This window comes from Pteropus medius, unplaced genomic scaffold (genome assembly GCF_902729225.1).
Source record: "Pteropus medius unplaced genomic scaffold, Ma_sr-lr_union100, whole genome shotgun sequence".
NCBI classification, from domain to species: domain Eukaryota; kingdom Metazoa; phylum Chordata; class Mammalia; order Chiroptera; family Pteropodidae; genus Pteropus; species Pteropus medius.
The window spans coordinates 29,394,674-29,418,749 of NW_024340696.1; the positions used below are offsets into that span (position 1 = coordinate 29,394,674).

The 24,076-nt window shown below is 35.5% G+C and overlaps 1 pseudogene; it reads right to left on the reverse strand.

Moving 5' to 3' along the window:
* Positions 1 to 23,899: 23,899 nt before the first annotated feature.
* Positions 23,900 to 24,018, reverse strand: LOC120610356 (uncharacterized; annotated as a pseudogene).
* Between the last annotated feature and the right edge of the window lie 58 nt (positions 24,019 to 24,076).

Genomic DNA, 24,076 nt, shown 5'->3' on the forward strand with positions numbered 1-24,076 from the left:
CTAAGGCAGTTACTGTGGGGATTTTCCCTCCTTAAACAAAATAAGTGAAACCATGTGTAAATTATGTGTCTGACAATTCATTCTATAGCCCAAGAAATGGAACCAAAACTAGGACTAGAAAATTTGCATAGAGGAGAATTGTTTATCTCAAGAGAAGTGACTCCTCTCCCTCAATACTAGCCTGCCATGCTATCTTAGGTTTATTTAAAGCAATTGACTAGAGTAATGGTTCTCAAAACTTTGTGTGTATCAGAATTATCAGAAGGACCTTATTAAAGCACAGAAGGTCTGATTCAGTAGGTTTGGAATGGGACCCAAGAATTTGCGCTTCTAACAGTTCCCAGGTGATGCTGATGCTGCTGGTCTGCGTACCACACCTTGATGAACCACTGGTCTAGAACCTGGCTGTTCAAGGTAGTAGCCACTAGGCACATGTGGCTATCAAGTACTTGAAGTGTACTTGAGTATTTTTTTTAAATTTAATTTTACTATTAGTTTCAAGTATGCAGTATATTGGTTAGACTTTTATATAGTTTATGAAACGATCCACTTGGTTGCTCTTTCTCTCCTCTGGCTCTACACCTAGCCATTACACTGATGCTGACTGCATTCCCTAAGCTGTACTTCCCCTCCCCATCGACATAATCATCTATCAACTACTATTTTGTACTTCTTTAACCCTTCATACTTTTCTTTTAGCTTCCTCCTCCCCCTCCCCTCTGCCTGTCACCGGATGTACTTTATATTGAAATGGGGCAAGTGCAAATCGAGATGTGCTGTAAATGTAACAGACATATTATACTTCAGAGACTTAGTATGAAAAAAATATATAAAACATCTAATTAATTTTTATGTTTATTATATGTTAGGAAGATAATAGTCTGAATATATTGTGCTAAATAAAATGTATTATTAAAGTTAATTCATTAATTTCTTTTAATTTTTTAATGTAGTTACTAGAGAATTTAAATTAGTATACGTGGCTCACATTATGTTTTTATTGCACTGATCTAAAGTTGTTTTGATTCCTGCTCCTCAGAGCACATTGTTGAGAGCACCTTGATGAAGCAGGTCACTACCCTTTCTGGACTTGAGTGTTCTCATACATAAAATGGGAAAATAATAAAATGGATCTCATACTACTTTTGTAAAGATTAAGTGGACTTGGAAGCAGTTTATGCATATTTTCCTCCTTTTAAAAGATAAAACTGTCATGTTCTCTCAGAAAAACACTCAAGATATACACCTCCTTGGAATTCCAAGTGAGAATCAATTTTCCTTACATGAAATCTGGAGTAGGTGGGGTGAGGCATCTCTTTGTTTATGGTTTCTTCAAGAGGAGTCTCTTTTTAGCGTCTGTAATTCTAAAAGCTTCTTAATCTAATTAGTGGACAAAAAGAAGAGACAATGCAATTAAAATGACATATTAACCTCCTCCCATCAAGACTTCATCCTGTTTTTGTAATTCTTTCCTTGTCTACCTGTTTATCTGTTGCCCTTTTTAAATGTAGCTTTAAATGAATTTGGCCTCCTTGGGAGGATTTGCTATAGAGTACTGTGAAAGATTCTGATACTCTTTTCGGTTTTGATCTGTGCATGTTGCTACAGAGACCTTGACTAAAGATCCATGACACTGTCCTTGGCCAACCTGAGATAAATTCTATTGTTATCTACAGTCTCCAGTTTTGTTTTGTTTTCTTATGGACAGTTTATATAATAAATATTAGAATGTAGGCATTGTTCTAGATTTTCTCTTTGATTTGACTGGTGCTGGTTATTTGTATTATTCTATTTCTTTCACCTTAAAGTTTCCTATTACTATCCAGGCTTTCTTTATTTTTCTCAATTGATTTTCTTATTCTCTTGCCTTTAAAGTAACATTTTCCTTATTTTTAATTTTATTAGTTTAATTATTCTCTTGCCTTATTATTCATTTTATTTTTCATCTGTTAAGTGTCAACTCAGTAGCGATGCATACAGCAAGGATAAGAATTCTTAATGTAGAGTTCTTACAGATAACAGGAAAATACAGATGAATACTCCATTTGAAAAACATGTGAAAGGAATTGCATCCCCAAATGGCCAATAAACATGTGAAGAGATTCTACTTCTCTTGTAATCAAAGCAATACAAAGATATAGTTTTCAACTACCTAGTTGACCAAAGACATAAAAAAAGGTAGGGAAATAGATACCCACATCCTACTAATGGGAATGTTCATTGGTATATCATTTCTGGAAGAATATATAATAACATTTATGAAAAGCTTTTTAAAAAGTATATACCTTGACCCAGCATTTTTATTTCTGGGAAAGAATGAAACAACTTTCCAAAGATATACCTATGATGTGAGTAATTAGAACACTGTAATACTGAAAAATTGGAAAAACTTCATTAATAAGGGATTTGGTGTGTATGTTATATCTATAATAGAACACTATATAGCTATTAAAATGATGATGCTATTTATTTATTTATATGGAATATTTTCATAATAAATTAAGAGAAAAAGTGAACAACAAATTAGTATGTGTGTGTATGTGAATATATATATGCATGTTTATATATTATATATTCTATTGTTTTTAAACCTATCTATATATATTTTTTCATAGAAAAGTATGCAAATACATACCACAAAAATTGTTTAAGTGATTCTTTCCAAGTTGTCAGATTATAGGTCATCTTTATTTTTTATCTTTTTCTTAATTTTCCAAAATTTTTACATTGGGCATTTATTAGTTAACAGGAGTAACAGTAAAACTGTTTTTAAACTTTTTCCTTTCTTTGCTACTTTAGTTTTTTCTTTTCTCTTTCTCCTCCTATTGGCTGCTGTTTGTCTTCTCTCTTAGAATGAGACTAGCCACAGGGGTGGTATCCAGGAGAGGCTCCCCACCAGGTAAGATGTCTTTTGTTTCCATCCGCCAGCAACCATCCTTCCAGCTTCTAGTGGATGTCCTGGGACTTGTAAGAATGACTCTCAAAAAACTCCATTCTCAGAGTTTTCACTGGAAAACCGGTGCTTGGGCTAACCTTTCTGTACTGGGCATATCTGGTTTACTACGAAACTTTTACTTCTGACATCTCATATTATCAAGTTCTTTCAGAAAAAGCTAAATATTTTAAAACCCAAGAAGTTCAGAAGACAACCAATAGATTTAGGGTATATTGGGTCTGCCACTTGCCTCAAGCCAGGAGAAGATGATCCTGGGTAAAATCTCATATGGGAAAGGAAAGACCCTTTATCCACCACTCAGCTTTAGCTTTGGAGGGCATAGGGTAGGAGGTGTCAAAACTGCCTTTGGAAGAAGACCAGCTGAGCTCTGAAGCTGTGATTCTGGTACTACCTCTATACAAGTTCTCTCTTGTTAAATTTTGTCCAAACTGAACAGTTGTTTCTCCTGGCAAGGCCACAGGAGAGCCCTTGGTACGTGGCTCTCCAGCTTCCTTCCATCTTAAAAAGATAGAGACTAGGCTCAATAGATATAATAGAGTTATTATTAACATGGTTTTAGAGCCCAGGTCTACTGTACTGCTGCCAGGTGCTCTCAACATGTCAGCATCTGTACTGGGCAAGCTCTGTCTGTTAGAAAGGATTAGACCTACAAAGGAAGAGGCCTGTATCCCAACTAGACCACAAAAAAGGTAAGAAGGGTGGTGGTGACTGAAGATGGTCTTCTTTGATTCTTTGTCTGACTCCCAAGGGGTAGTATCCAGGAGAGACTCCTTGGGTTATTACCTGATGTGATTCAAATGTTAGGAAATGAGACTTAGTCAACCTAAGAAACATTTTTAATTTCATATAGTAGTTCTCTTCCAACAAATCTTCTACCAGAACCTTTGTGGAAGTCGAACAGGGAGGCTCTCTTGTCATAAAATGGCCTGTACTTTTCATTTATGTTCTCACTAGCCATACCTCCCACTCTGGCCCTTTCTTGATTACAGTCACTCTTATCTATTTCTTAGCTCCACTCTATGCAGTTATGGTGCTTGAGCCTCCTCCTGTGTGGCTGAGACACTAGCAAGCCCAAACTCTGGTGCAGATAACTGGATCAGAAGCTTTCAGACTCCCCTGTCCGTAAGGCATAGGTTGGCTAGGCCCGATCTTTGGAAGAGATGAGCCTAACTTGCCACTCCTGGGGAGACACTCAAGAGGCACACAGTGAGGCCAGCAGATGTGGTATATGAGTGCATGTGAGTGAGCTGGTGGAGCTCCTACAAGAGTATGCTCTTAATGATTCAGGTATTTTCCAGTCATAGCCTGTTGTAGTCCTAAAGTAAAAATAATAATGTCTCAGCTTTCTAATTATTTTAGGGATCTACATCTGTATGAGATGTGGATTTTATAACATTTATCATGCTACTTTTAAGAATCCAAATATTCTATCTGTCAGGTTGTCAAGGGAAAAAATGAACAGGAGGAAGAGAAAATTATATCAGTCAAGGTTCTCTGTTGCAAGCTTTAGAAACTAACTACATCTAATTTAAGTAGGAAAGGAATTTATTAGAAGGATATTAGGTGGCTTATAGAATCCATGAGAAAACTTGAGAACAAGGCTCAGAAAATAAGCAGGAATCAGGAATCTGAGGAGTGGTTAGAATGTTCTTTTGGAGACCTCACACTGCTAGGGACATCTGCCACTACTGGAGGTGGAGTCTAAGCTGTCTCTTCTTCCTCTTCTCATTTACATTAGCTATTGGTGGGGGTTGTGGGCTGGAGGCAAGGGGAGAGGAATAGGTACTGAGCTTTCTTCAGTTTCTTTGGGAAATTGTGAGTCCTTGCTCACAACCAACTCAGATAATAGGAGAGGGGAGATGAGATTCTGGGCCAGAATTTTAAAAATGATAAGTGCCTCCAGCAATTGTTCATCTCTATCTCTCTGAAACTTGATGTTTCATGATTGTCACTACTCATTTAACAGGGATTTTTTCCTTTCCAGTCATGATTCTGTTCCTTGAGGATGACAAGCTAGATCCCACACTTCTATTCCCTCAGCAAGGTATACAATATCTCCTTGAACATAATGTCTCACATGAATGACCTTTTAATTTTCATTTATTCTACATTTATCATGTCCATTGTCTCTGAGAGTGAAGGATTTATGACAGCCTAATAGAGATCTAAAGCTCCTGAAGAATAAGTTTGATGGAATTTTTATTCTTATTCCTCCCTACCCTGAGAGCCAGAGTAAAAGTCTCTGTCATTCTTGGCCTCTTCCTGTTTGTTATCATCTTTCATGTAGAAGACACTCTCAAAGTGGCTTCCCAGTTCACAGTGATTCCTGCTTTTGAAATAGCTCCTAATACCCATGAGTGGGCATCTGGAGGCCACATCTTTGTAGAGTGACCCAGTAACACTCTAACCTAGCTATAGCCAAATAATCAAGCTTAGTAGATTCTTATTCCAGAATGAACCAAGTATTATTAACTGAGAATTTGAAAATTGGATCAGAGATATGCAGAACTGGGTTTATTAGTTAGGAAAAAAACAGCTGCTATAACAAACAATCCCTAAATATCGGTGGCTTTACATAACAAAGATTTATTTCTCTCTCAAGTCACAGTCGAATTGGGTTTTTATTGGGCAACTTTTTACAAAATGATTAAGGGACAAGCTCCCCAAATCCAGGATTTTGCTGGATTCTTTTCATACCTCTAGGAAACAAAGGAAGAGAGAAAATTACATGGCAGATTTTAGGGGTTAGACCTAAAAGTGAAATATATAATTTCTGCTCAAATTCTATTGCCAAGAAATAGTCGCATAGCCACACATATATGCAAAGGAGCTGGGTATTTAGCAGTGAGTATATAGCAATGTGCTACATTGGGAGATGGTAAAACTTGAGTAATACTCTGGGGAGATTATCTACAAAATCATGATGCTGGGCTTCCTTCAGCTTTCTCTCTCTCTCTCTCTCTCTCTCTCTCTCTCTTTTCCTCTAATGTGGTTAGTCAACTCATTCTTGGACTCACCAAAATATCTCATTATTTGTCCAATATGTAACTTCTTATGTTCAAGGTAGCCAGATAATGTTTACATATGTACAAAATGGTATTTGTATAAGGACAACAATTTCAGCATTTTTGTAATCACAAGAGATTGAAACATCCTAAATATATCAGTAGGTGTCTAGATAAATAAATTAAAGTACTTATAGTTGATTATGTCTTAAAATAGACTATAGTTTTTGGATCTGATAGAAAGTGTTTATTTCCGCCTTTGTCTTCCATTTTAGCAGAGCTGAGCCAGAACCTGCCTTAAAAATCTTGGGAAAATAGGAGGTAGGAGAAGAAGAAGGTGGCCTGAGGGATTTTCAAACTATATCTATCTATAAGGAATAAAACTTGAAAAGTTTTGAAGAAAAAAATTTACATCTAGGATTTCTCAAGGAAAAAGTTTTGCTCTTCAAACACTATCATGAGATACAGATGTTAATTTAAAATTGATGCCAACTGACATATACCCTGGTAGAATCATCTCTTGCCCTCCTAGTGTCTGGCTTGATGAAGACTGCTAGGTTATAAAACAAACGAAACAAAATGCTGGCATAGTTAGTAAAGCAATGTTCAAAATGAAATTTAGAAGAGGAGAGCTGATACTACTTCTAAATTTTACAATTATCTCTAATTTTTATATTTATGAAAATACGTAGGTCTGTCAGAACCAATAATAACAAAAATAGTTACTTGGGATGTGATAATTGGGCAAGTATGGGTATAGAAACTCAGATCCCTATTACAATTAGAGATTTAATGTTTCTTGCTTATAAATCAAGGTCAACTTGGGAGGTCTCAAACCTGTATGTATTCACAAAACACTCTCACACACCCACTCTCTCAGTAGAATGAGAAACATTCTATTTCTATGCATATCTGAAATTAGAAAAAGACATTTCTTTCACCACTGATACTGAACATTATTCTGAAAATTCTAGGAAATACAATTGTAAAACAAGATGAAGAAGCTATCTATCTATCTATCTATCTATCTATCTATCTATGTAATGAAAAAGAAACAAAATTCATATTATTTCCTATTGATGTGATTGTTGACCTAGAAAGATCAAGAGAATAAATTGAAACCCTGTTAAAACTAATAAATGGAATCAGTAATGAAACCTGTTGCCAAAGATCATGAGGTTAGGTTCTAAAGACAAGGAGGTTAAAATTGTGCATAGCCAAAATCACTCTTAGAAATTCTCCAAATTGCCCATGAAATACTGTACATGTGGGAATTGTGTATGCAACTCTATACATTGTATCTGCATAGACATACAATATATAATTTGCAGCAGAGTGTATAAATAAAACAATGTAACAGTACTAATTTTTTTCCTGACAAGAACTTGTGTTTGAATGTCATTATGTGCACATATGATATATCTCTACAGTAGACAAAATATCAATAACTTCCTTATATATCTAGTTAGAAATTATAATTTTAAAAAGTCCCATTTAAATAGCACCCATGAATAAGTAGGGATTGTATCTTAGTTTGGGTTCCCCTGGAAGCTGCCCCTGAGCCAAGGATGAATGTTAGAGTTGTTTATTGAAGAGTGATCCCAGGAACCCAGTCTGAGAATGAGTTTGGGAGATGGGGAAGAGAAGGAAGTCAATAGAATGTGCATCATCAAACCATTTATTTCTGGAGGCAGATAGAGAGTATTACTTCATGAGGCCCCTCTGGGAGACAAAGTGAGCATATGACAGAGTTATTATGACAAAAGGGATAGGAAGCTGGGTGCTTACCACCAACTCTCTGTTGTCATTGGCAAGAGGCTGTTTGTAAGGTCATAAACTCCATATTTACAGCTGGCCCTGCCATCAGGCCTTGCATGTGTCTATGACAAGGGAAAAAACCCTTATAGAGGCACAGAGATGCCCAAAAAGTAACCCCTGGCAAGTAGATGGGAATGCCAAAGGTATGTGGTGGGTAGGACAGTGGCAGTATGTACCACGTGTTAACCTAAAAGTCACTGGGAACTGCACATTTCTTCTGAGAATCATAAATAAAAAAGTTTTAATGGAGAGATGGACCATGTTCTTGGGACAACAGACTTAATAATGTTAAGATTTTTAATTTTCCCCAAATTAAACTATAAATCAAATACAATTCTAATTAGAATTCTACTGGTGCTTTTTTTTTCCTTTTAAGTTTCTCTGGAAGGAAAAAAATTAATGAGAAAGTTTTTTTTTTGAAATCTTTCATGTAGTCAATATTACCTTTAAAAATCCTTTAAATAATAAGAGGGTACTGGCCTTACCAGATAACAAAATAGAGTGATGTTGGTGAAGGGATAGACAGACAAACAAAGGGAACATTATTAAGATTGCAGGAATACGCCCAAATATTTATAAGCATCTAATATATATATCACATGTGGCCTTTTGAATCAGCCATAAATGAAAGGAATAATTATAAATATTATTATTTGGACAAGTTAAATTTTATGTCATACAGTAGAATAAATTCCACATGTACTTAAGATTAAAATAAAAATAAATTAAAGTATTAAAGTACCAGATAGAAGAAAATGAAGGTCAGCATTTATGGATAAGTCTATAATAGAATGGGTAAGTCCAGCCTAAGCTTGATACTTGAGATAGAATCAGAGAGGAAAGAAATAATAGTATCAAGTACATAAAAAGGAAAAAAAAATATCGTGGACCCAAAACACCACAAACAAAACAGAGCAAAAGACAAAAAGAAAGCATTAATATACTTAATATATACAAAATGCCTGAAGTTCTTAAAAATCAATAAGAAGACAAGAAAGAGAAATAAAGGTATCTGAATTGGAAAGGAAGAAGTAAAACTCTTTTTGCTGATGACATGATACTATATATAAAGAACCCTAAAGATTCCACCAAAAATCTGTTAGAACTGATCAATGAATTCAGTAAAGTAGCAGGTTACAAAATAAATATTCAGAACTCAGTGGCATTTTTATACACCAATGATGAACTTTTGGAAAGAGAAATTAAGAAAACAATCCCATTTACAATTGCATAAAAAACTATAAAATACCTGGGAATCAACTTAACCAAGGAGGTAAAAGACCTGTTCTCAGAAAATTATAAGTCATTGAAAAAAGAAATTGAAGAAGATACAAATAAATGAAAGCATATATTGTGCTCATGGGTAGGAAGAATCAATATCATTAAAATAGCCATACTACCCAAAGCAATCTATAGATTCAGTGCAATTCCTATCAAAATACCAATGGCATTTTTCAGAGAGCTAGAACAAATAATCCTAAAATTTATATGGAACCATAACAGACCCCAAATAGCCATGGCAATTTTGAGAAAGAAGAACAAAGTTGGAGGTACACTACCTGATATCAAAATATACTACAAGGCAGTAGTAATCAAAACAGCATGGTACTGGCATGAAAACAGATACGTTGATCAATGGAACAGAATAGAGAGCCCCCAAATAAATCCACACCTATATGCTCATTTAATATATGACAAAGGAGGCAAGAATATACAATGGGATAAAGACAGTCTCTTCAATAAATGGTGTTGGAAAAATTGGACAAATAACATGCAAAAAAAAAAAAAGAAAGAAACTGGACAATCTTCTTATACTGTATACAAGAATAGACTCAAAATGGATTAAAGACTTAAATGTAAGACCCTAAACCATAAAACTTCTAGAAGAAATCATAGGCAGTAAACTCTCTGATATTACTAACAGTAATTTCTTTTTGGATATATCTCCCTGGGCAAGGGAAACAAAAGAAAAAATAAACAAATGGGACTACATCAAACTAAAAATGTTTTGTACAGCAAAGGAAACCATCAACAAAACAAAAAGACAACCAACTGATTGGAAGAAGATATTCACTAATGATAAGAGGTTAATATCCAAAATATATAAAGAACTCATACAACTCAACAACAAAAAAACAAACAATCCAATTAAAAAATGAGAAGAAGACCTGAAGAAATACTTCTCCAAAGAGGAAATACAGATGGCCAATAGACATATGAAAAGATGCCCAAGGTCACTAATCATCAGAGAAATGCAAATTAAAACCACAATGATATATCACCTGACACCTGTCAGAATGGCTATCATTGATAAATCAAAGAATGAAGAGTGTTGGCGAGGATGCGGAGAAAAGGGAACTCTCATTCATTGTTGGTAGGATTGCAAATTAGTACAACCGCTCTGGGAAATAGTCTAGAGGTTTCTCAAAAAATTTAAAATGGATATACCTTTTGACCCAGTAATTGCACTTCGGGGTATTTATCCAAAGAAAACCAAAACAATAATTTGTAAAGATCTATGTGCCCCAATATTCATGGCAGCACAATTTACAATAGCCAAGATATGGAAGCAACCTAAATGCCCATCAACAGACGATTGAATAAAGAAGTTATGGTTCATATATACAATGGTCATTAAAAAAAATGAAATCCTACCATTTGCAACGATATGGATGGACCTAGGTGTTATTATGCTGAGTGAAATAAGTCAGACAAAGATAAATACCATATGATTTCACTTATATGAATTGTGATATGTCTTAATAGACAAATGGTCCTGTGGCCTGATTTCTGCCAGGAGAAAAAAGTGGCCTTAATCATAATTGATCATAATTCCAAACCAGTTATCTTTTTGGTCAGGGTCTCCTCCCTTCTCACTGATGTAGTTATCCCCTGTCAACAGCCCATTCCCTCAGTTATCTAGTGTGGATTTTACAGTTTTTCTTAACTGTGTACCAGGAAAGACCATCAAAGGCAAACATTCTATGTGTAGGTGCTTTCCTGAGAGTTCTTTATATGACACAGGTCGGCTTTGATTATACCTGCTTTTAAAGTTCTTCCAGGCCAAAATTGTTAAAGATATAGTTTATCATATATTCAGTGCCTCAATTACCTGTTTCTGTATGTATCAGCGTAAATTCAAAATTATTTCCTTAGAATCTTGCCCCTCCCTGTGGGTATTTTCAGCCATGCTCTGCATAAATATGAGGTAACCCTTACGTGGTTTTGCTTATACCATAGATCAAGTCTTGTTTCTTGAAATGTAAAACATCACCAAAGAGTCTATATATTAGGCCTCACTCACAGCAGGAGATAGTATTGGGAGGAATTTATTCTGTACTTCCCAGGTGGTTTCCGACACAGAAAACAGACCTGAAAGTGAGTCCTGGCTCTGCCACTTAGTAGCTGTGTGACCTTGGCATGTTATCCAGCCTCTCTTATTTATAAAACGAGGTTAAGAGCGCTCACTTTAAAAAAAACTCTTGGGAAGACTAAATGAGGTAATATCGACTAAACCCTTAGTATAGAGCCAAGAAAAACTTCATAATATGTTAAGTAGGAGCTCAAATATATGTTTTTAATTATTATAAAAATGTAGACTGTTTGTTTATCTTGAAAATCACAGTGATTTTTTTTTGAGGGGGGAGATTCTCATTCCTTATTTTGTAAATGAGGAAACCAAGGACCTGAGGGGGTTCATTTCTTTTCTTTTCTTTAATGAGATCATTTATTTTTGTTCAAGGTCATGTGATGGCTTAGTTTTAGGGCCAAGGTTATAATTCCTTGAGTAATTAGAAATGCTTTTAGCTGAAAATAACAGAAAACCTGATGAATAGTGGCTAAAACAGATGGATTTATTGTTCTCTTTTCAGAAAGTCTAGAGATAGGCAGTTGTTGGCATTGGTTCATTTTTTCAATAGGATCATGAAAAACCCGAGACTCAACTTTTTGGCTTTTCATCTGAGGACTCATCCACTCATGGTTGCAATATGGCTGCCATAGCCACAAGCTTCAAAACATTCAAAGGCTAGAAATAGAAATGATGGAAGGTAGTGGTTGGGGATCTAGGGACAGATAGGCAGAAAGAGACCTTCTGTTTATACACCTCTAGCTTTTTACCAGGAGCAGAATCCCTCAGCAGACTTCTCCTTCCATATCATTGGCAAGAATGGGATTACATTTTCATCTCTCCCCAGACCAGAGGCTAAAGGCTCTTCGCCCAATATCTGAACAAAATCAAGTGTCTATTGGGTAAGCAACTACAGAGTCTGCCAGAGTCTCCATCTATGACACCTGAGCCACTGCACTTTCCCCTCTCCCATGATGTCTCTCTGCTCTGACACCTGTCTGTTTCTCATTGCATGTATCTATGCTTTGTTATCCTACTTTCCATAGTATTTCTGATAGGGATCCTGCATAAAAGATTGCTGAGTCTCTATTCTAGACAAATCTATTCTATTTAAAACCAATCCAATTAGTTTTAAAAAAAATGCTATTATGTCTTTTGTATTGCCCCTGAGTTCCAAACACCAAAAAAGCAAGTAAACCCTAAATATCTGATGAGTGTTTTTGGTTTGCAGCCGAGCTATTAAAATTTCAATACAACCTGAAGTTGGTCACACACATTCATGAAATGAATCTGTCTTTGCAACTTTTAAAGAAAAAAGGCAATAAATCCAGTTTATATATTAAAAGCCCTCATATGCTGCCAAAGCCCACATTGGAATACTTCTGAATGCAACTTATTTTTCTTGAGACATCTTTATGCTGATTCTTCTTATAGTTCAATTTTTAGTGCTTTCTTTGCTATGAATATATTCTTCATGAGTTCATAAGACAGTGAGTAATTACTCAGGACATAGCTGTGGTTCAGTTTAGCTATAGATTTCAACATTCTTGGGAAGGCATAGTCAGAACTTAAGACAGGCTAGGCAACCTACCTATAGGAAATATTTGATTAAAAAAAAAAAATCACTGGAAAGCTTTTACTTTGCCCAAGATTTGGTTACCTGAAAATTCCAGAGTACATTCAGTTATATGAGAAATAATATAATACAAATTACTTTAGCAAATACTACAGCTAACATTTACTCCAACTAACAGAGTGATAAAGTTGGAACTTATAGTTCCTGATAGAGCCTAATTAATAAGAAGCCATACAGGAATTTAATTATTAATTCATTTGGAATTTCTCTTTTTATCTTCTATCTTACAACGCCCAATATTATAATTTTTTCCAGCATCATGATCTTGGAGTTCTGCCTACATTTCTGGTAAATCTTCTAAGACTCAGGATTGCTCCAGGATTTATTCTTTTGAAATTTATTAAGAGGGTTTCCTCTCCACCAACCTCATGGTCTGTGTTCTTTCTTTCTTTGTGTTCCCACAGCTATTTCCACTGCGTCTTTCAAGTAGCACAATGCAATGATGAGGAGAGGGAAACTGGCTGAGAATTTTGAAGATTGGAAAATTGGGTCGATGCCAAAAAGTATGAGCCAGGCTGTTTTCCCCCTGTGCTCATCTACTCGCTCAGGTCACCGAAAACTAGAAAATCTGAGGCCAAAAAAGATACCAGGGTTATCTTTTGTCAACATAAGCAAACAAATGCACAAATTTGCACATTTTAAGCAGTATTATAACTTCAATATGATGAAAGGGTGCGCTCTCAGATAGCGGGTTCATGAAAAATGACATGTGTGGAAATAGCAAATCATTCCAAGAATTTTAAAGAAATTATTATTTAAACTGAAACTCTGATTCTTCCTCATTTATTTCCTAATTCATTGTTCTTTTCGTCTCAGGTCTATCCTGTCTTGTCTTTAGAAAAGAAGATTTCGGTTTTCTATTTAATTCGATTCTCATTAAAGCTAAGCCAGCAGCAGGATGCTTTTCCCGTCTGAGGAGGAAGGGGCTCCAGCTGGGGAAAGGACAGAGCTTCTAGAGAGAAGCCCCAGAGGGAGTTGGAGATGGACCTTAGTGTGGGCTTAACTTTTCAAAGCTGTTCTTCCCCTTTGAAGGAGACTGAGGAGGATCAGAGGGTTGAAATTTCCTCTCAGCACTTCTAAAACCTACTTAGGACTCTATCATTAATGAACCAAAACTACAATGTGCAGTTGGCTCATACGTTTCAGTTAATTCGGTGGAAAGAAAAAAACAGGCCAATTTATTTAAAGATTTAGAAACAGAAGCCCAGGGCTGTGACAGCATAGGGCCCAGGTGCTCATCACTACCGTTTCCCTTTCAAATGAATTGTAATTGCATTTTTGCTCCCAATAACTACTGTCGATGGTCACCTCTGGGGTGTGGTCATAGGGCAACAAAGGCCTGGAGGGATTTTTACCTTTTACCTGATATCCTCTGTTCTGTTGGAGCTTGTTATAAAGTCTGTATGTAATTTTTATTTTAAAAAATAGTGATTCAACTTTTTAAGTTAAGTAGATATGATTTTTTCATTGAACTCTTTACTACTTAACATAAATATAAAGAGAGGTAAACAGAAGGAATTAAGGAAATTACTTTTTCTAGAGTTCTCCCCTCACCTAACAATGAAGAACCAGACCTGTCCATTCAGATAAAAAAGATGGATAATATGATGGTGGCTACCTAGAAGCAGGGGAATTTGAACTTTAGTACAGTGCTGCAAACGCGGATGCATTGTATTTGATTTTTTCTTCTTCTGTTTTGAGGTTTCCTCATTTGCTTTTGATTAGTAATATAGCCTTCCTACAACCAAAAAGAGCTGTGAGCCTTGCTTTCCAGAGTCCCATTGTTTCACCAGGTTCCTGAAGCTTTCTTCTCCTAGGAATCCATGTATGATTGCAGTGGGATTTCTTTTTTTCTGTTTTAGTTTCTGTATGTAAATTGGAAACCAAAAAGGCCGTGGGTTGGGATGAAGAAGGCTGGAAATAGATGCATCTTCTTCCATTTGGAGCTCAGAATACAAATCCTGGCTTAGGGTTGAGAAGGGGGAGAGGATAAGAGGGAGGGAGGAAAGAATAGTAGATGGAATTAATGGGCATAGTCTCATTTTATAATTAAAAATAGGAAACTTCAATAGATAGATAGATATTTCTCATAGATAATACTACAAGTATGTCTTGATGTGTACAACTGAAATGTTCTTAAAAGAAATGTAAATCTATTTCTTTTGCAATCATATAACATTTATGGGCCCATAAGGAGCTCCCCGTTTATAAGACTCTAGGAATATTTTTGTAGAACTCATTTCATTAGTTTTCTCTTTTATATGACTCAGAATTTTTCATTCTATTAGTTTTTCCTTCTCATTAAATAGACTTGTTTATAACATTTTCATCTTAAAACAAAGAAAGACACCCCCCCTCTGCCCAGAAGCGTCTTCTCTAGCTACCACCCTTCTCCTCCTCACGGCTAAGATCCTTCAAAATGATGGTCTCTCTTTCAATGAATCAGTACTGTCTTCCCTAAGTCAGCAACATCCTTGATGTGAAATCTAATAAACATGCTTTAAATTCATTTTATCAGACCCTCCAGTATTTCTTGACCCTGCTGGAATTTTCTCCTTGCAAGGTTTTTCTCCTTGGACTTGCACAACTTTATTCTCCCCCAGGTTTCCTCCTATTTCTCCTCTTGTTTCTTCTCATCCTCCTTTGTGTGCTCTTCTACTGAGCTCATCTTCAAATGCTAGCAATCCCAAGTTTGGACTTTAGTCTTCTCACTCTTTTTGGGATCTCATTCTTTTATTTATCTGTTCTTTCAAATATCTCTTGAGGTCTTACTGTAAACAAGGCAGAGTAGGAACTCTATCAGCCATATTGGACTCACTGAGCTTACAATCTAGTGATAGCGACTTTTACATATGTGTTAATGACCACTAGAACTAGAAGTCTAACTCAGAATTTTGTTTTGAATTCTAGACTGATAGAACCAATGCCTGCTGGACATTTCTACTTGTGTGACTCATAGCTCGTCAAGCTAAACATGTTTAAAACAGAATTTTTTCTCTTTCCATCCCTACCCAAACACTCTCCTTCTTGGAGGTTGGTGACTATATCTACTCAGTCACCAAGAGCAAGTTAAGAGGAAATTTTTTGTCTCCTTCTTCCCTTTTTAGCCTGTGAATCCAACTTGCCACCCAAGTTAGTTGTATCTTTTTGAACGTGACTCAAATCTGTCCTCAGTGCTCTCCATTCCTAATGTGCCCACCTAAATTCAAACCCTTAAAATTTCTTGCCTCCTAACTGGTCTTCCTGTTTCTTATTTCTTTTCCATATATTTCCCAAATATTTCTGAAATACAAATGTAATTGTGTCGTTTATCCATTTAAAAACCTCTGTTCTCTGTTATCTGCTGGACAACGTCCAAACTATGCAGCATGACATGCTAAGCCACATACTAGGCACACATAGCAGATTATGCTCTGTTCTTCACAAACTTCCGTACCAGCCATATTGGGCTGTGCAGTTATAAATAAGTACTAATATGTTCCCTGAACATTTTGGCTGCTCTCAGGTCTTTGTGCCCTTGAATAAGCTCCTCCTTTTCCTGGAATGTTCTTCCTCTCAATTAATTCCATTTTTTTTTCCCTTAAAGACCTTGTTCAATGTCGTGTTGACTAGGAAGCCTTCGCTAAACCACAAGTCTGGGTGAGGTACCCTGCTCTGAGGTTTCCTCTCACATAGGACTCACCACATACATTATATTCCTGTATACTATAGATACTGAATGTGTTAATTGAATGAATTAATTAGTGGTGAATGTAATCTCTTACCTTATGCTAGAATCATAGAGTTGTAATGCCAAAAGGGATCTTATTGAATATCTAGTTCACAGAGGAGGAAACTAAAACTAGCACATAGATCTCATGAGTCCTATTTCTTTTCTCCTTTTCATTATTTCTGAAATCTAAATTTTCACATTTTTCATTTGATTAAAGTGAGGTATCTTTATTATAAAGTTCTGAGTAGAAAGTGTCCAAAGTTATCCAAAGAAATTACTATAATGGCTATGAGAGGACATACATAGTAATATCCTTGTTACTCTGCTAGTCTCAACTCATTAATATTTATTTATAAATGCACAAGATGTCCTGCTAGTAGTTAGCATGCCACTTTTCTTTGGTGACATTATTGTTTTAAAATGATTCTTTCTTGAAAGAGAGCAGACTGTAAATATTTTCCAAGTAGAATTTTGATTTTTCTTTTCCCTTTCTTTTGCAGTTTTTTTCTTTCAGTCATCACCACCATCACCATCATTATCCAGAGTACTGAACCAATGAATGAAGCAGTTGCTGGCACACTGGAGACCAGCCAAAAAAACTATAATATGGGCTAAAGGGCACATGTTTAAGGAGCAACAAAAATAATTTGGCATGAACAACTTAGAAGAATGGCAGGAAAACAGAATATGATTTATAAATAACTAAGAGCCACTAAAAAGAAAGAGAGGAATGATATATTAGACATGGTCAAAGAAATAAAGACAAAAGAAGAATGAAATAAGAAAAAAAAATACAATATATAAAAACTATGTTGGTAAGTAAGCTTGGCAAGAAAAAAAGAAATTAAGGTATAAATATTGAATGCTTACTAAATGTCAGGCACTATTCTAAGAGTGTCACACATATTAACTCATTAAATTCTCAAAACAACTCAGTGAGGAGGGTATTTTATTATCTTAAGAAGAGAATGCTGAGCCCTAGAAAGGTTCGAGAACCTTCTGAAAGTCTCAGAAGGTTTTGCACCCAAGTGGTCCATTTACTGTTAATAGTAAAATAATAATTAGTATTTGTAAAATGTTTACATTTTTCAAAAGAAAGTCCATACCTGATTGTATTAATCTTTGCAACAGTTCCATTTTTATTCCTATTTTTAGATAAGAAAGGGAAACAGAGAGGTTAGGAGTTTTCCATGATTGCTTAATCGGTAAATGGTACAAGTAGGCTGGCTCCTTCCACTTTGGCAGCAAAACTCTAGATAAATCATAACTAGGAATGGATAGCCCCCCAAAAGACAAGCCTGAACCCCTTTCAGTTTCTTTTTTCCACAAAGGTATATATTTAACAGCTTTATTGAGATATGATTCACATGCATAAGATTTTCTCATTTGAGGTATACACTTCAATGGTTTTTAGTATATTCAGAGTTGTATAAGCATTGCCACCAAAATGTTTTGGAACATTTTCATTAACTCACCAAAGAAACTTTATACCCATTAATTGTCATTTCATATTTTTTCCCACTTCCAATACCTAACAAATGATGATTTTCTTTCTGTCTCTATGGATTTGTATTTCATATAAATGGAATCATAGACTATGTGGCCTTTTGCATCTGGCATCATTCCACTTACCATGTTTTCAAGGTTCATTCATATTGTAGTAGTCCTTTATTCCTTTTTACAGCTGAATAATATTCAATTGTATGGCTATACCACATTTTATTTACCCCTTTATCAGTTGATGAACATTTGGGTTGTTTCCACTTTTGGACTATTACTAATGAGATGCTATGAATGTCCATGTACAAATTTTTGTGTTAAAGATGTTCATTTTTAAATAAAGAATGATTTTCACAAGTGTCCTAATGGCTAGTCCCATAGAGGACTGGCCTCATGAAATGCTCGGCAAAACAGACAAACAAATTTTGTGGTCAAATAAGTTTGGTTAGTGCTTCAAGGTATTCCTCTCTGGTCTTTTCGAGTCATATTGCACAATAAAGGCACCAAGAAGACCTGTTCTAAGGAAACCTGTTTAACTTTTATGTATATAGCATTCCTCTAGCTTCTGTAATGCCAGAACCTTCTTTCCCAGAGCACTATTAACATCCTGAGGAACTATGAAGTAGGAAACACATTTTGGGAAATGCTGCCCCAAATGTTATCAAAAGAGCCTTTCAGAAAGTGAAACAGAATACTTGGAATTTATTATGGGATGCCTTCTTCCCTGGATCTAATCCTGCATTGTTGCATATGATATACATGGTACAATAATAGACCTAATATTATGGCCCCATTTCTAATTTGAATTGGGGAAAAAAGGTTAAAAATTTATCTTAAAATGTGGCTTTTTTTTTTTTTTCTCTCTGTACATATAGTTGGTAGGTCGCCCAGGCAGCACCGTCATATGTCTCAGTAGAGCTCAAGGTCAGTCAGTGATCAGTGAAGCCAGGAATGAAGATTCCTTGACTATGTGGTTCTTGTCCATTATTTCTGTGATATTCCTAGCACCCAGCAAAGGGTGTGGCACACAGCAGGCACCCAAATTGCTGGTGAATGAGTGACATTGATGATAAATTGTGTTAGAACGTACCATTTTACAGATGAGAATATGAGTCCCCAAAGGACTAAGTGATTTGCTGAAGGTAATAGCTACTAGCTGCAGCACCAAGACAGGGTCCAATTCCCCTGACTTACAATTCTGTATTCTTTCTGACATGTACAATTTTGGATCAGAAACTTATTTTTTTTTTTAATTTAAATTTCAAAGGAAACTTTACAAATACTTTTACACTTTATTATTATTTTTTTAAATGAACTGGGCTTGAGCAAAGCTAAAGGAAATTGTGCTAAGAAGTCAAGGTCTAAGATTTTCCTTCCTTGGAATGGTGGAATCAGGGAAAGAAAGTGAGCACTGGTTTCAGTTGGAGTTTGAAACTGCTAGGACATAAGCAATGAACAGTTGAGAGAAATGCTCAGACCGGGAGATGAAAGGTAAGCTGCAAACATCATGTGGGCTTTTGTCGTGCTGCCATGCATTTTAGCCAGTTTTTGGAGTGGCAAAACTATCATTAAAAATATGTGTAAATACAGTCTGAGCAGCTTGTTTTCCTTCATGATTCTGCTGGGTCACAACCTTTGCTGTAGTACCTGAATCTGGTGGGCAGCAATGGAGAAAATATCATTTATGTATTTTAGGCACCTAAATTCATAGCACATTAGACACCCAGAAAGTAAAGTGTCTGCTTAAATTGTTCGCTGATATTCATAAGGCTACTTTAAAAACTTACTTAGTATCAAATTTTGTAGGAAGATGCTGTCATGTTGGAAACCAGATGTAAAATCAGGAATTCCTTTTGTCTCTCAGAAAGATTTATTTTGATCCCCTTTGCAATTTTATATATAATTTTGATATCCCTAGATATAGAGGATTTCAAGTCAGTTGACTTTGTAAAGCATTCTTTTAGTCATTTGGCTCATTTTCACTAGAAGTTATGAAGATGTCAAACAGTTCAGCGTCCTTTTCTGGGCCCCCAAAGTTGCCCTCTTGACCTATTTTCCTGAATTGTAATGTAAACCCCGAGTTTGTTTTCTCTTCACTGGCATGTTAACACAATTTACTTCCCTAATATTGCACTTGATACTAACACACTGTACTTTCATAATATTTAATTTGGATAATAATAGCATAGCAATTCTCTCCCAAAATAGCACAAAGTTGACCTCGGCGTTCAATATAAATACTCACTGACTATAACTGAAAGCCTAAAATAGAAGTTTATTTTCTGAGAATGGGAATCAAGTGTGAAAAGTGACTTTTCTACCATTTGCTTGCAGAAAACTGCCAGGCTGGAGGCTGTGTCCCCAGGGACACCCTTCCTTATCTCAGATAGCACCACCCCAAGAGACTCTTTCTTACATCATTCTGTTTTCTTTATTGCATGCATCACAGTTGGTAATTATCATGCCTATTTATTTGCTTTTATTGGTTTGTTTGTGTCTTGCCTGTCTCCATGCTAAAAAAGAAGAACCACCTCTGCCTCAGATGATGAGTGTGTCCCAGAGTTCAAGTTTAAAGACTAAGGGGTTCATGACCCTCTGCTGTGGTCCCTGTAAAGGGGTCACAGAAGGAGAGAAAAGAAGGGGAAGATACCCCAACTCAGTATTTTCTCTTCAGTCCACTGAATGGCCCAGGTCAGACAGAGGCAGTGCCACAGAGACCAACAGGTAGAGATTAACTATTTTTTTTTTCTCTTTGAGTATAAACCAATCTCCTCCAATCCATATCATGTGCCCTAATATGTGATTTTCAGACATTCAAATTCAAATGACTTTTTGGGAACGTATCATGAGCAAAACAAGAAGACTATCTGTATGGGTTAGAAAACACTTGCCACTAGGCAGTTAGCATGTCTGGGAATAGTACCTTGCTTTCTTTATTTGACTTGCATCTTGGGTTCTCACTCTGCTGTCTTGGATCCTGAGTTCTGCCTTTTCTGTGGGCAGCAGAGAGAATTTCTGAGTCTGTTCCTTCTAATAGGAAACATACCTTCCTGACTTGGGCCCTAGCAGACAGATTGCCAGTAGAGCAGAAACATGTGCATCATTATGCCGTCTAATAAGAATTGCTTTTTAACCCTTTCACTGTCATTTGAGCTGCCCTAAAAAAGAGAAAGAAAGAAAAAGAAAGAAAGAAAGAAAGAGAAAAAGAAAGAAAGAAAAGAAAAGCAACAGGAGGAGAAAAAAGTCATCTGTCATCAAATTTAGGATTCAGAAGAGTAGAGGAACTGATGCAAACTTACATCACCAGTTTCCCGTTATAGTTAGATTACAAAAATATGAATGGACATGTGACTCAGAGGATTAAAAAAATAAATATGTAAACATGGACGATGTTCAGCTTAAAAAGTATTTAAATTCAAGTAGTTTAGTGCTATTATCATATCTCCAGCAAACTGGAAACTATTAAATGTGGTAGACATTTAAATGTGCCAGGATTGTGGACAAAATAGTTTCCTTGGATGGTGTAACTGTCTCAAAAATTAGAGAACTTCCCGGAGAGAATATGGTTCACAAAGGAGACATCAAATTGGTCATAATCCTTGCCCTGATAATCCAATGTTTGAAAATATATTCTAAAGAAATACTTGAAAGAAAGCAATGCTTATCTGCACTAAAATGTTCATAGCTAATCTATTTGTAGTGATAAAAAAAAACCCCACAAAACAAATTTGAAATAATGGAAATGTCCTATAATTGGCATCATAAGTATAATTGGTATATCGAATCTATATCTTGGCATCAAAATGGTAGATATGTGGACTGCATGGACATGAGAGGAAGTTATTTTAAATAACAGCCGAAAAAATAAAATGTAGCATCACACAATGATCGTTCAGTCCATATATTTTAAATAACATAATCGTGTAAAAACTAAGTATCAGAAGAGGTCATAGATGCTTACAAATATAAGATATTTATGGAGAAGGGGTGCTTCTTAGTTTAATATACATATAATTATCTTGGTGTTTGCTTTTACTGTAATGTTGGCTAAATATAGTTTAATTAAAAATTTTAACAAGTAGATCTTGAAAATAAGCTCTATATCCAGGAGTGCAGCAATTTCTCCACTTTCCATGGTCAGTGGGTGTCTGCAGAGGGATGCGGTGCAGGGACAATGTGTAGGAGAGAGAGCACTCTAGTCAATCTATTGCCCGACTCCTGCAGGGAGTGTGGCTCTGGCAGAGACAAAAAGTTGTTTCCTGATAACTTTTCCCTTTTTCTTTCTTAGTAACAGAACTCCAAATTTTTAGCTTAGCAAAGTCACATACAGTAAAGAACGTGTGTTTTCTAGCCTTTTTTGCACTTATGTGCAATTAAGGTGTCCTTAAGGGGAAGGAGTAGAATTTTTTCCTCTTTCTATTTCCAGCTCTCTGAATGCAGATGCGATGGCTGAAGCTTCAAAAGCTACAATGTTGGATCATGAGATGGATGCTAAATGCAGGAGATTAGTGAAGTAACAAGATAAAAATATGTTCCCTGAAATACCTTAGTATATCACTTCAGCCGTAGCTGCTGAACTCCAGAAATTTTACTTGAGAGGATAAAATCTTGTGTGTCCAACTATTGTTAATTGAGTTTCTTTTCTTCTCAAACTGAATCTGAAGTAACAAACTGAATCTGAAGTGACTTTTGTCAGTTTACTTAATGGCTGTACTCTTTGTTTCTTAATTTAAAAAAGTGAGTTGGACTAGATCATTACTAAATTTCTTTACTGCTTTAACATAAAAAAAAAAAAACTAAGGTGGACATCTCCTACTATGTGCTAATGAATGATTAGTCTTTTTTTAAAGATTTATCTAGAGGTTGGTTTATTATTTTTTAAAGTTATTTATTTTTTGATACCTGTCAAAAAGTAATACCTGTCTTCCCTCTCCCCCCAAAAAAGATAGAAAAAATATATGACAAAAGGGAAAAAATAATTTGTGATTCACTTTTTTACATAATCACGTTAATATATTGGTATAAACTGCCAGTCATTATTCGATGTATGTATGTTGCTCCTACTCTTTATAATCTGCTTTGCTCATTCACTACATGGACACACGTTTCCAGTTTATTTCATATTTTTCTAAATATCTTTTATAAAAGATGCATTTTATTCCATTTCATGGGTGACGTACCTTATTTAATCAGTCTCAAAGTTCTGGACATTTAAGAAGTTTTCATGTTTTTGCTATTATAAGTGGTACTGTTAGGGTTAGAGTTTTAGCCTAATCTTCACAATTACATATACCTAAGAATAAATTTTCTACATTAAAGAGTGAGAAAAATTGTATTGTCATATTGGCCTCCAGAAATTTGTACCAGTTTATGTCTCCTTCAATTCTCCCTCACCAACTTTCCTATCCTGATACTATAATTTAAAAAAAATTAGTGCAGTTTGATAAATGTGTTAACTTACATTTCTTTGATTATTAATGAAATAGAAACTTTTCATAACTTTATTGGCCACTGCATTTTTCCATTCATGAGTTGCCTTTTTCCCCTTTTGTTCATTTTCTGTCATTACAATTGTGGCTCTCATATTGATTTGTAAGAGTTATTATATTTTAAGTGTATTAGCCATTTGTCATACCTACAGCAACCATTTCTCCCAGTTCACAGCTCGATTTTATGTATGCTTATTTTTTAACAAAGAAACTTACAAAATTTCTATAGTCCAGTTAATCAGTCTTTTATTTTACAGAATATTTTTATTTCTAGTTGGACATGTCTTTCATTAGTTTTCTTTTAATAAATATTATTGATTATCATTTTATTATTTATTTATTTATTTAGGCAAGGCAACCCTTAGTTGACCTCACAGATTGCAAGGACCTTGTCAACTTACAATCTCTTATTTTTTTTATTTTTATTTTTTACACCTACACAGCACCTGGTTTTCCTAGGTGGTCTCCCATTCAAGTACTAACCAGGCCTGGCTCTGCTTAGCTTCCGAGATCAGACTGGATTGGGCTCGTTCAGGATAGCATGGCCGTAGACAATACTGATTATTTTTTATGTATTTCAGAATCAGTTTGTCAAGTTTCTCTTGTCTGCA